This window comes from Dipteris shenzhenensis, chromosome 33, assembly GCF_047967505.1.
Source record: "Dipteris shenzhenensis isolate YYH24624 ecotype China chromosome 33, Dip_SZ_1.0, whole genome shotgun sequence".
NCBI classification, from domain to species: domain Eukaryota; kingdom Viridiplantae; phylum Streptophyta; class Polypodiopsida; order Gleicheniales; family Dipteridaceae; genus Dipteris; species Dipteris shenzhenensis.
In genome coordinates this window covers 41112682-41125159 of record NC_141628.1, presented here as the reverse complement: position 1 = coordinate 41125159, position 12478 = coordinate 41112682, and positions in this window count along the sequence as shown.

Here is a 12478-nt window from a genome sequence, read left to right as displayed (position 1 = left end):
TTCTTTTCCCTTCTCTTATTTCCTCTCTTTCATCCTCTTTTCTCTTCTTTTCATAAGTATATGCATTTGTTTATGCTTATGCTCATATGCTTATGCTTATGCATGATCATATGCTCATATGCTCATATGCTTTTCCCCTCTCTTTTTTCCTTCTCTTTTCTCATCTTCCTTTCTCTTCCTTCTCCTCTTTTCCCCTCTTCTTTTCCCCTCTCTTATTTCCTCTCTTTCATCCTTTCTTTTGTTCTTTTCATAAGCATATGCATTTGCCTATGCTTATGCTCATATGCTTATGCTTATTCATGAGCATATGCTCATATGCTCATATGATTTTCCCCTCTCTTTTTTCCTTCTCTTTTGCCCTCTTCCTTTCTCTTCTTTTTCCCTCTCTTATTTCCTCTCTTTCATTTTCTTTTCTCTTCTTTTCATAAGCATATGCTTTCTCTCTTTTTCTCTTTTTTTCCTTCTTTTCTTCTTTTCTCCTCTCTTTCAAAAGGGTAATTTTGTAATAAACAATGTTGCATATCTTTGACATGTATATGCTTCTATTGCTCAGCTCTTTTGAGCGATTTTGTATCACCCTTTTCACCAAAAAAAATTTATAACAAACAACATTCTTTTGCAATTACTTTTTAAAAAAAATTAGTAGGGCAAAGCAGGGCTTGCTGTGGCCCTATTTAGCCCCACTAATGTTTTTTTAAAAGCTTTTGTTAATCGTCGCTATATAGTAACGTTTACCAGTATTGCTATATAGCGACGTTTACCAGTGTCGCTATATAGCAACGTTTACCAGTGTCGCTATATAGCGACGCTTATTAGTGTCACTATATAGTGATGCTTATATAGCGACCGTTCTTTTTCGATGCTTATAGCGATGTAAATACCGACCTTTGTGCCCGTTAAAAAAAATTGTTTAGTGTAAAAAAGGTCGGTATTTTCATCGAAAAAGGGCATGTGACTTGTAGTGATATTTGAAAGGTGTTATCATGGGAGTATCATGGGCATTCTTCATTTGCGCTATCTCCTTCTACTTCCTCCTTGGCAAGCATCTTTATGAACTCTATAATATGCAAGATAATTGGTTGCGAATTTTTCATTTTTTCTTCTACATCACACTCCATGTGCTTCTTTGTTTTCTTCGTCCTTGATTTCCAAGATACTTTGACTATTTCTATGGAAAGGTTTGAAATTGCATCATGGTTTGGGACCCATTCCTTTTTCAGACAACTACTATATAATGTATTGTTATCCTGGTTCTCCTTCCTACCCCTTGACTCATACCATATCATAGTAAATGTTGTAGCTCTCCCACTACTACACACGGATCCTATTGCGACGTTTATGTACCGATGTTTAGCGCCCGCTTAACATTAATCATCAGTATGAAAAGCGGGTTTCGTAAATCGTCGCTATATAGCGACTGTTGCTAAAAGTCGCTATATAGTGACTTTTGTAAAAGTCGCTATATAGCGACTTTCAAAAGTTACTATATAGCAACACTGATACAAAATATTATAGCGACGTTTTTACAGAGAGGTTTTTTTTTTTAAAATAGGCCTTAAAAGTTAGTTTTTTCCAATGACAAATTTTTTTAAATTTTCATACATGTTTGAGCTCATAGAGAAAAAAAAAAAGAGAGCATGTACATCAAGCCTTTGAAGCTCATATATTCATGTCCAAGTTTGAGATGAGAAAAATCAAATAAGAGCATTTACATCAATTGTTTCATCTTGAGCCAAGTCTAAGGCGCCAAGCAAGTCTATCTCCAACTCTATACCGAGTTGATCTCCTATATCATCATCGTATTCTAGCATCGTACGTTCACCTAAAAGTATTTGATCATCTTCTTCAATAAGGCTTAAGTGTGGTGATTGATCTTGATGATTGTTGTCTTCTTCGTCAATATCGTGATCTCCATCCTCCTCCCATGCGATGTCATTATGCGCATCTTCCTCTTGGCTCATATGGTGATCTACATCTTCTTCGCTAGATTCATCAATTGGATCCGGCATTGGTAGTGGCATCTCCATATCCACATCTCGATCTTCAAAAATTTGCTTACTTCGTGGTGCAACTTGGATCACGTACCACCATCTTGGATCAGAACGATCTGGATGAAAAACCACCTATATTGAAGATGGGTGCCAAATGTCGTCAATTATATATATATCAATGGACTTTAAAAATGAAAGATTCGACTAATTAAATCATTAGTATGCACCCGCTCACAGTGCTCGGGAAGAATAAAAGTATCACTTTCATCGGTCCAATGTTTGGTGGAGTCTATTGCAAAGAGACCGCTACTATCTTTTCTCACTATCGCATGGGGACCGTTGTAAGTAGTTCTAAACCATTTTACATCAAGAATGAAAATAGTAAATCGTCTGAAATCAATTTCATAGATGTCGCGTATGGTTCCACAATAATCCAACTGTGAGGAGAGAAGATTGGTATCCAAAGCACTTGCTCAGCTATCTTATGTGAAGTTAGACATGACTCCACAATCATACGTGACTCTCTTTGAATCGATGCGTTCCACGTGAAAATGTCGTCCATATGACCATAATGCACTATACTTTAAAAGAGCATCATTAAAACAATGAAGATGCACCTATTTTATAGCATATATTGCCACAAATAATTACTTAATTACGTCAAGAGATAAGAAACTTACATGCACCCATACATCCAGATGATAACTCCCGCTCGCGCTCGTTTATTGTCTCTCCATCATGTTCGGCTTTACGTAGAGCCAGTTGTAGCCAATCAAGTGACATGTGAGTAGGGAGAAGAGCCAGATCTCGTGGATATGGTTGTGATCGCCTATACATTACTCTGAATCTCGTCCTTGCATTTATTCTTTCTGCTTTGACCACTTCATATCTCTCAATCCACTTCTGCATCTCAGGGCTATTGAGGATAGAAAACTTATTGAATTTCTCCATTTGCTCTTCGCTCATCTTTCTTTCAATCCCTTTTCCTTGGGAAACCTCGCCAATGATGTGATCATCATCCTTGTTGTGCCAAGCTTGTGGCATATCAGGATCCGTGGATGCAAGAAACTCTGTGATATATACTAATGACTCTTGCACAAGCCATCCCTCTGCCATGCTTGCTTCCGGTCTTGCTCTTTGTCTTACAAACCCCTTTAAAGTTTTCATAAACTGCTCGAGAAAAAACATCCATCGATTATGAATGGTACCTGCTATAGTCACCTCATCAACTATGTGCACAAGCAAGTGGACTTGAGTTGTCATAATGCTTGAGGGAAAGTGCTTCTCAAGCAAGCATACGGCTTCGATGGATTCCACCCTAGCCTTCTCAATTCTCGATATAGAGATCTCTTTTTGAGATATCCACCTATTTCACATGTCCATGCATATGTAAGATATTTGAGATATCCACCTATTTCACATGTGCATTAAGAAAATACATAATGCGATTTGATAGTAAGCATACCTCACAATACCACAGATCTTGAATATAGCATTTCTAACATCTTCTTGTAAGCACCCTTTTATTGTAATTGGGAGGATGAACTATCAAAGCAACAATGAAGTCATGTCAACAATATAACATAATAATAATTACGCTAACGCATCACTATTATCGGTAGACTAATTCTACTTAGAATACCTGTAAGACCTTGTGCCAATCATGGGACTTGAGGCCACTAAGCTTATTGTCCTTTGAAAATGCTCCTTTCAAGCAACGCATGTACCCTCTCGGTGTTTGAAAAGAGGTAATGTCTGCCTTGACCGCTGCCTCCTCCCTCGTAGAGAGGATCCACGTTGCCTTCGGGAGGACAACTTTTCTCGAAGCATGCACTTGGGGCCACAAACGAGACATCCTATTCATAGCACGCAAGTCTTCTCGCACTCCTCTCGAGTCCTTGGAACCAACCAAGTGTGCCCAAATAGTAGCCCCCACATTCTTGAAGATATGCATGGGATCCAAGAAATGATTGATTTGTAGCTGACCCCAATAAGGAAGCTCGTGAAAGATCGATAGCCTCTTCATACCAGGAGGAGGTTCCTCTCCATTCGCCCTCCAAGCTTAAATCCAATCACTTGCCTTCAAATATGATGGTGGTGGATCAAGCTGACCTCCACGTGCGAGATGGTCGAGCGAAAGGTATCGAGCATGACCTTCATAAACATTTTTCCTCATATGTTTGGAGTAGAGTGCAAGCGATTTCAGAGCCGGTCCACAAACAGGACAAGCATGGTACCCACTTGTAACAAGTCCTGCACGTGTGCATGAATGTGTTAGTACAAGACATGCATGCAAAAGAGAGTAAAAAAAGCATAATCCCTCATTGTACATGTAAAGACATAACCACGTACCTGCGCACTCTCCATATCCTGGGTAGTCATGCATGGTCCACATCAAGATACCCCTGACCAAAATATCATTGGTATGTCTAGGAGCTCTGGAAATATCAAAGACCTGCACTCCTCTCCATAATATCTGTAACTTCTCTATCAAAGGTGCCATGTGCAAGTCCATGTTTTTTGCCTTGTACTTTCCTAGCACAAGTAGTGCAAGCATGAGGTGTCCCTTTTTTATTGTTAGCCATGGTGGGATATTGTAATTCACCACGACTATGGGCCATGTCGACCAAGATGTCGAGCGTAACCCGAAAGGATTCACGCCATCCATGGCTAGCCCAAGATGTAAGTTGCATGGCTCCCTCGCAAAGTCCAGCCACTGATTATCGATGTGCTTCCAAGCTGCACAATCTGCGGGAATCCTCAATGTGTGATCAGTGGACCGATGAGATGCATGCCATGTCATCAACTCCGCTATGGATTTGCATCGAAACATGTGTTGTATTCTTGCAATGATGGGAAAGTGTCTTAAGACCTTTACCGGTATCCGCTCACCCTGCAAGTCATCTCTATATCGTTGTTCCCCACACTTTGGACAACTAGCCAAATCTCCATGCTCACGACGAAAGAGAATACAATCATTATGGCAAGCATGGATGGTATCATAATCCATACCCACCGTTGTTAGCATCTTTTTCGCTTCATCTCTTGATGCGGGCATGGTATTTGGTGCAGGCAACATCTTCTAGAGCAACCTATGACAAAGACACTATCCAAATGATGATTCTCAAATCAAACAATATCCAAATAATGAGTCAAATTAATGCAAGGGCTAACCTCATTAAGGCCGAGACACTTGTATCCGACCACCCATACTGTACTTGTAGATTCAAGATTGAGAGACAAGCACGTAGTTTAGACATCCTAGCACCCTCGTACGATTGTGTTGATTGCAACTCTCGCATTTTGACCTCAGACTCTGACATCACGTGTACGTGGGATGTAGTGCCCCTAAAAATGGAATCCATCATGTTGACCATACCCTCGTCATCATTCGGGAGACTATAGTCTTGTTGAAAGTGAGAAGGTATATGTGTACCCTCGTCACCCTCCTCATCCTGTTTTAAGATTTCGTGTAAATATAAGATCTTCTATTTCCTGGTATACAATAAGATTGTGAACTTAAATAGCTTTGACTTACCGATGATCCATCAACATGTGCAACACCAACGGGGGGTACTGGTTCCGGCTCCTCCCCATACATCCGCAAGTGGCGCATGATAATACGACGTTGATATCGTACTTCTCGCTTGCAATGAGTGCAATGACAGTATAACCTCTCCGTAAGCCACTTCGTGCTCCCGGGCGTTGGTGCATCATCGGACGAGCTTCCACTCGTCCCTTCCATCTACACTTATAAAATCACAATATAAGCATGAAGAGGAGATATTGACAATTATAAAATAGCATGTTTGAGCTTCTCTTGAGGCCATATTAAAAAAGAGACAGTAAGCATCGCTATATAGTGACGCTCTGTTCCGTCGCTATATAGCAACGTTTTTAATTAAAAGCGTCACTATATAGCGACGAATGAGCGTCGCTATATAGCAACACTGTGGGTTAAAACTCGAAACGCTAAACGCGCGGTGTTTTCTTCATACTATTCCCTAATCTCTCAAGTAAGCAACCCAAAATCTCCTCCCACCTATTTTCGACGACCTCCCACCTATTCCAAGCAACCTCCCACTCTATTTTCCACTCCTCACCCTTCTCCTACCTCTTGTACTGCCTCTCTATCCTTTTCCCTCTTTGGTTTCTTGAAAGAAAGTTCTTCAAGAGGTGAGTTTGTTTCAACAATGTAGGTTGTTTGTTTGTTAGCTTTAGTTTTGTGAGTGTTTCTTCTTGTATTGCTAAACCTGTAAACTAGTTTTCATGCTTGTTTTGAAAGGATTGAAACAAAAAACGAGATTTCAAGAAAGAAAGAGAACTCACCTCTTTTTTCTGTATTTCTCTTCCTTCTCTTTCTCCTTGTCTCCTCAATCTCCTCCTTTCCTTGTCTCCTCAATCTCCTCCCTTCAAGAAGTTGCTTTTGTAATCTCCTCCTTCCACTAACATCTTATTTGAAAAAATGGGTTGTTTTCTCTCTTTTGTAGGGCCAGTCCACTACACCAAGCGGGACATACTTTTTCAGGTAAGTGCTTCCTCTTTTTTCCATTTATTATTTTTGTTATTTGCATTGGCTTGCAGCTAGCGCCTTAAGCGCTAGCTGCAGTGATGGGTGTATGAACCCTCTCTTCCCCTCCCACTCTTTTCTTCTTCCCCCTTCTCTTATTCTCCTTTTTTCCCCTTCTTTTTTTTCCCTCTTCTCTTATTCTCTCTTTCCCCCTTCTCTCTTTCCCCCTCATCTCTTTTCCCTTCTCTCTTTCCTTTCCCTCTTATTCTCTATTTCCTTTCCCTCTTATTCTCTTATGCTTATGCTTCTCTCATTCCCCCTTCTCTCTTTCCCCCTTCTCTATTTTCCCCTTCTCTCGTTCGCATAAGCTCATGCTCATGCATTAGCATAAGCATAAGCTCGCGCATAAGCTCATGCTCATGCATGAGCATAAGCACGAGCTTATGCTTATGCTAATGCATGAGCATGACCTTATGCGAATGTTTTCGCATAAGAAGGAGCTTATGCTTATGCTAATACATGAGCATGAGCTTATGCTTATGCTCATGCATGAGCATGAGCTTATGCATAAGCTCCTTCTCTTTTTCCGCATGAGCATAAGCATGAGCTTATGCTTAAGCATAAGCATAAGCATAAACTCATGCTTATGCTCATACATGAGCATGATCTTATGCTTAAGTTTCTGCATACGCTCATGCTTATGCGTGAACTTATGCGGAAATAGAGAATGAGAGAAGCTTATGCTTCTCTCATTCTCTATTTCTACATAAGCTCCTTCTCTTTTTCCGCATGAGCATAAGCATGAGCTTATGCTTATGCTTATGCTTAAGCATAAGCATAAGCATAAGCTCATGCTTATGCTCATACATGAGCATGAGCTTATGCTTAAGTTTCCACATAAGCTCATGCTTATGCGTGAGCTTATGCGGAAATAGAGAATGAGAGAAGCTTATGCTTCTCTCATTCTCTATTTCCGCATAAGCTCCTTCTCTTTTTCTGCATGAGCATAAGCATGAGCTTATGCTTAAGCATAAGCATAAGCATAAGCTCATGCTTATGCTCATACATGAGCATGAGCTTATGCTTAAGTTTCCGCATAAGCTCATGCTTATGTGTGAGCTTATGCAGAAATAGAGAATGAGAGAAGCTTATGCTTCTCTCATTCTCTATTTCCGCATAAGCTCCTTCTCTTTTTCCGCATGAGCATAAGCATGAGCTTATGCTTATGCTTATGCTTATACATGAGCATGAGCTTATGCTTAAGTTTCCGCATAAGCTCATGCTTAATATGCGTGAGCTTATGCGGAAATAGAGAATGAGAGAAGCTTATGCTTCTCTCATTCTCTATTTCCACATAAGCTCCTTCTCTTTTTCCGCATAAGCTCCTTCTCTTTTTCCGCATGAGCATAAGCATGAGCTTATGCTCATGCATGAGCATGAGCTTATGCTTAAGTTTCCGCATAAGCTTATGCTTATGCATGAGCTTATGCGGAAATAGAGAATGAGAGAAGCTTATGCTTCTCTCATGATACTCTATTTCCGCATAAGCTCCTTCTCTTTTTCCGCATGAGCATAAGCATGAGCTTATGCTCATGCATGAGCATGAGCTTATGCTTAAGTTTCCGCATAAGCTTATGCTTATGCATGAGCTTATGCGGAAATAGAGAATGAGAGAAGCTTATGCTTCTCTCATTCTCTATTTCCGCATAAGCTTCTTCTCTTTTTCCGCATGAGCATAAGCATGAGCTTATGCTTATGCTTATGCTTATGCATAAGCATAAGCATAAGCTCATGCTTATGCTCATGCATGAGCATGAGCTTATGCTTAAGTTTCCGCATAAGCTTATGCTTTTGCATGAGCTTATGCGGAAATAGAGAATGAGAGAAGCTTATTCTCTTTTTCCGCATAAGCTCCTTCTCTTTTTCCACATGAGCTTATGCTTATGCTTATTCTTATGCATAAGCATAAGAATAAGCTCATGCTTATGCTCATGCATGAGCATGAGCTTATGCTTAAGTTTCCGCATAAGAGCTTATGCTTTTGCATGAGCTTATGCGGAAATAGAGAATGAGAGAAGCTTATGCGGAAACTCATTCTCTATTTCCACATAAGCTCCTTCTCTTTTTCTGCATGAGCTTCCGCATGAGCTTATGCTTATGCTCATGCATGAGCATGAGCTTATGCTTAAGTTTCCGCTTAAGCTCATGCTTATGCATGAGCTTATGCAGAAATAGAAAACGAGAGAAGCTTATGCGGAAACTCATTCTCTATAAGCTCCTTCTCTTTTTCCGCATGAGCTTCCGCATGAGCTTATGCTTATGCTCATGCATGAGCATGAGCTTATGCTTAAGTTTCCGCATAAGCTCATGAGCTTATGCAGAAATAGAGAATGAGAGAAGCTTATGCGGAAACTCATTCTCTATTTCCGCATAAGCTCCTTCTCTTTTTCCGCATGAGCTTCCGCATAAGCTTATGCTTATGCTCATGCATGAGCATGAGCTTATGCTTAAGTTTCCGCATAAGCTCATGCTTATGCATGAGCTTATGCGGAAATAGAGAATGAGAGAAGCTTATGCGGAAACTCATTCTCTATTTCCGCATAAGCTCCTTCTCTTTTTCCGCATGAGCTTAATGCTTATGCTCATGCATGAGCATGAGCTTATGCTTAAGTTTCCGCATGAGCTCATGCTGAAATAGAGAATAAGAGAAGCTTATGCGGAAACTCATTCTCTATTTCCACATAAGCTCCTTCTCTTTTTCCGCATGAGCATAAGCATGAGCTTATGCTTATGCTTATGCTTAAGCATAAGCATAAGCTCATGCTTATGCTCTTGCATGAGCATGAGCTTATGCTTAAGTTTCCGCATAAGCTCATGCTTATGCATGAGCTTATGCGGAAATACAGAATGAGAGAAGCTTATGTGGAAACTCATTCTCTATTTCTACATAAGCTCCTTCTCTATTTCCGATGCCTATGCTTAAGAATAAGCATAAGCATAAGCTCATGCTTATGCTCATGAGCTTAAGTTTCCGCATAAGCTCATGCTTATGCATGAGCGTATGCGGAAATAGAGAATGAGAGAAGCTTATGCGGAAACTCCTTCTCTATTTCCGCATAAGCTCCTTCTCTATTTCCGATGCCTATGCTTAAGCATAAGCATAAGCATAAGCTCATGCTTATGCTCATGCATGAGCATGAGCTTATGCTTAAGTTTCCGCATAAGCTCATGCTTATGCATGAGCTTATGCGGAAATAGAGAATGAGAGAAGCATCTTCTTTCCCTCTTTTCTTTCCTTCTTTCCTTTCCATCTTTCTTTCCATCTTCTTTCCCTCTTTCCTTTCCCTCTTCTTTCCTTTCCCTATTCTTTCTTCTTGCCTCTTTCCTTTCCCTCTTCTTTCCTTTCCCTCTTCTTTCTTCTTGCCTCTGTCCATCTTCTTGCCTCTTCTTGCCTCTTCTTTTCTTTCCTTTCCATCTTCTTTCCCTCTTTCCTTTCCCTCTTCTTTCCTTTCCCTCTTCTTTCTTCTTACCTATGCCTATGCCTATGAGAATGCTTATGTTTGTTTTTTTGTTTTCTGTTTGTATCTATGTTAGACATGGGATCACGTCGCTCATCCAATGAGTACGGACAGCCTCACAGGAGGAGAGCTCACGATCTATATGCTCCAAAGGACTTTGATTCCTCTCAGGCAACTACCCCGAGGACTACCCCTAGTCCGACTCCTCTCGGACCTAGCACTACGACTACCCCTGGTCCGACCCCTCTTCCACGTAGCACTGCGACTACCCCTCGAGGAACTCCTTTGCTAGCCGCGCATGGCTTTGTTGGGAGTCCCGACGAGTTTGTAGCGCAGATGAGTAATGAGGAGGCAGTGAGATTCTTCTCTCTGCTCTCTCAGAGGACCTCCGCAATTCCTTCCCCTACACCGACGGGTGGACGTACTGCCCAGCCATCCCCTCGTGCCCCTTTGATCACGGGATCATCACCTGCGCATGCTTCTCGCAAGGGAAGGAAGAGTAGGACGGGCGGCTCATGTTGTGCTGACTCGGGACATGTAGACGAGTCAGCACACTCATGCTCCTTTAGGTCTCCACTTGGTTTGGAGACACAGTATCAGTCAGGTCCCTTTCCCTCTCCTACTCCCACTGCTACTCCTCGCTCTGGAAGCACTCGCGTAGCTTCCACTCCTTCAGACTCTGCTACCGTTAGTCCCCCTTACTCATTAGGAGATCTCTCCTATCAAATCACATCTGCGGGAGAGATAATAGAAGATAAAAAGGGAAAAGCAGTGATGGCCGCCATGAGGAGGTTGACGAGTCATCACTTCAAGAGCGGCATAAATACTGATTGGCGGTATCAAGATGCCCGCGGTGATCGATGAGTTAAAACAAAGATACCCTAATCCGCCAAATGTGGAGTTTAATGATGATTATATGCGAGAGCGCATGGGTTTGGTCCTGAAGCATCGTAGATCAACCTTGTGTACTTCCATTACAAAGGGGTTGGCTAAACCCAGCTGGGCAGACAAAGCTGATTGGAAGTACTTCAAGAAGCAACATAGGGACCATCCCGAAATGTTCGAGGGTCAGAGGAGGGCTGCAAAGAGATGGCTGGACGTTGTAGGTACTTCGTACTTTGGTGCAGGCGGACGGTATGCGTTCGAGGCAACCGTGGTAAGTCTACTTCTTCCCATTTAATGTATTGTTCTATTTGTTTTACTTACATATTACATGCACTTTAGCTAACTATAACTCTCATAAATTGGATCCACAACAAGCTGCGATGGGTCGTCTTCCTACAGATGCAGAGAGGCGGCACGCATTTCCGATAGGAACAAAGCCGTGGTTCATTGAGCAAGAGGTAATGGGAGCGATAGTCGATTGGGCTGAGGTGGCTGCTCACATGGTATAAGTTTACTCCTACTTGTAATCTCACTTTTTAATTTAAGTTTCAATCTAATTTTCGATTTATATGGTTCACTCTTAGGGTCAAAGCTCAAGCGCCCCATCATCGGAGGCAAGCGATCAACAGGGCCAAGGATCGGATGCAGGTGGCGAGGACGAGGGAGAAGACGCAGGTGTTGAGGACCAAGGAACAGGCCAACAAGACGAAGATGATTTGGATTCAGATGAGTAGTGGTAGTAGCATTTTGTATATCCGCTTGTTTGAGCAATTTTGTATCGCCCTTTCGACAGGGTAGTTTTGTTACAAACACTGTTGTATATGTCTGACATGTATATGCATTTGTTACTCATCATTTCACAAGAACAATTTTGTATCACCCTGCAAGCAAGGGAAATTTTTTTATAAAAAACTTTCTTTTGTAATTACAAAAAAAAAAAAAGGATTAGTGGGGCTAAACAGGGCCAAAAGGAAGCCCTGTTTAGCCCCACTAACCCTTTTTTTTTACTTCTGTTAATCGTCGCTATATATCGACGTTTACTAGTGTCGCTATATAGCGACGATTAATAGTGTTTCTATATAGCGACGTTTCTATCATCGCTATATAGCGACGTTTACCAGTGTCGCTATATAGCGACGCTCCTTTCCGATGCTTTTAGCGACACTTATAGTGACGTTTGCGCCCGTGAAAAAAAAAAATTTTAATGTAAAAAGCATCAGTATTTCGGTCGAAAAATGGCCTATGCCTTGTAGTGTCCTCTGGTTATCCATGCTCACATCCACTACTGTTGCAACTCCAAACTTCATGTTTTCATGTTCATCATCGGATGGTCAAACTATAACAAAACAATGGACATTTATGTCTGTTTGTGGCATAAACTCTCTCCTTAGGTCCACAATATGGATGTGGGAGCAGCGATTCAAACTCATTTTCAAAGAGACCAGATGCTGGATGCAAGTCATTACAATATTTGGCCAAAATAAAGACCGTTCTGCCTTAATATCATCTTCTCACATTTTTGCAAGGTCCTTTATTAATGTAGGTCTTGCTAATTACAATAGTAGTGTGTTCCT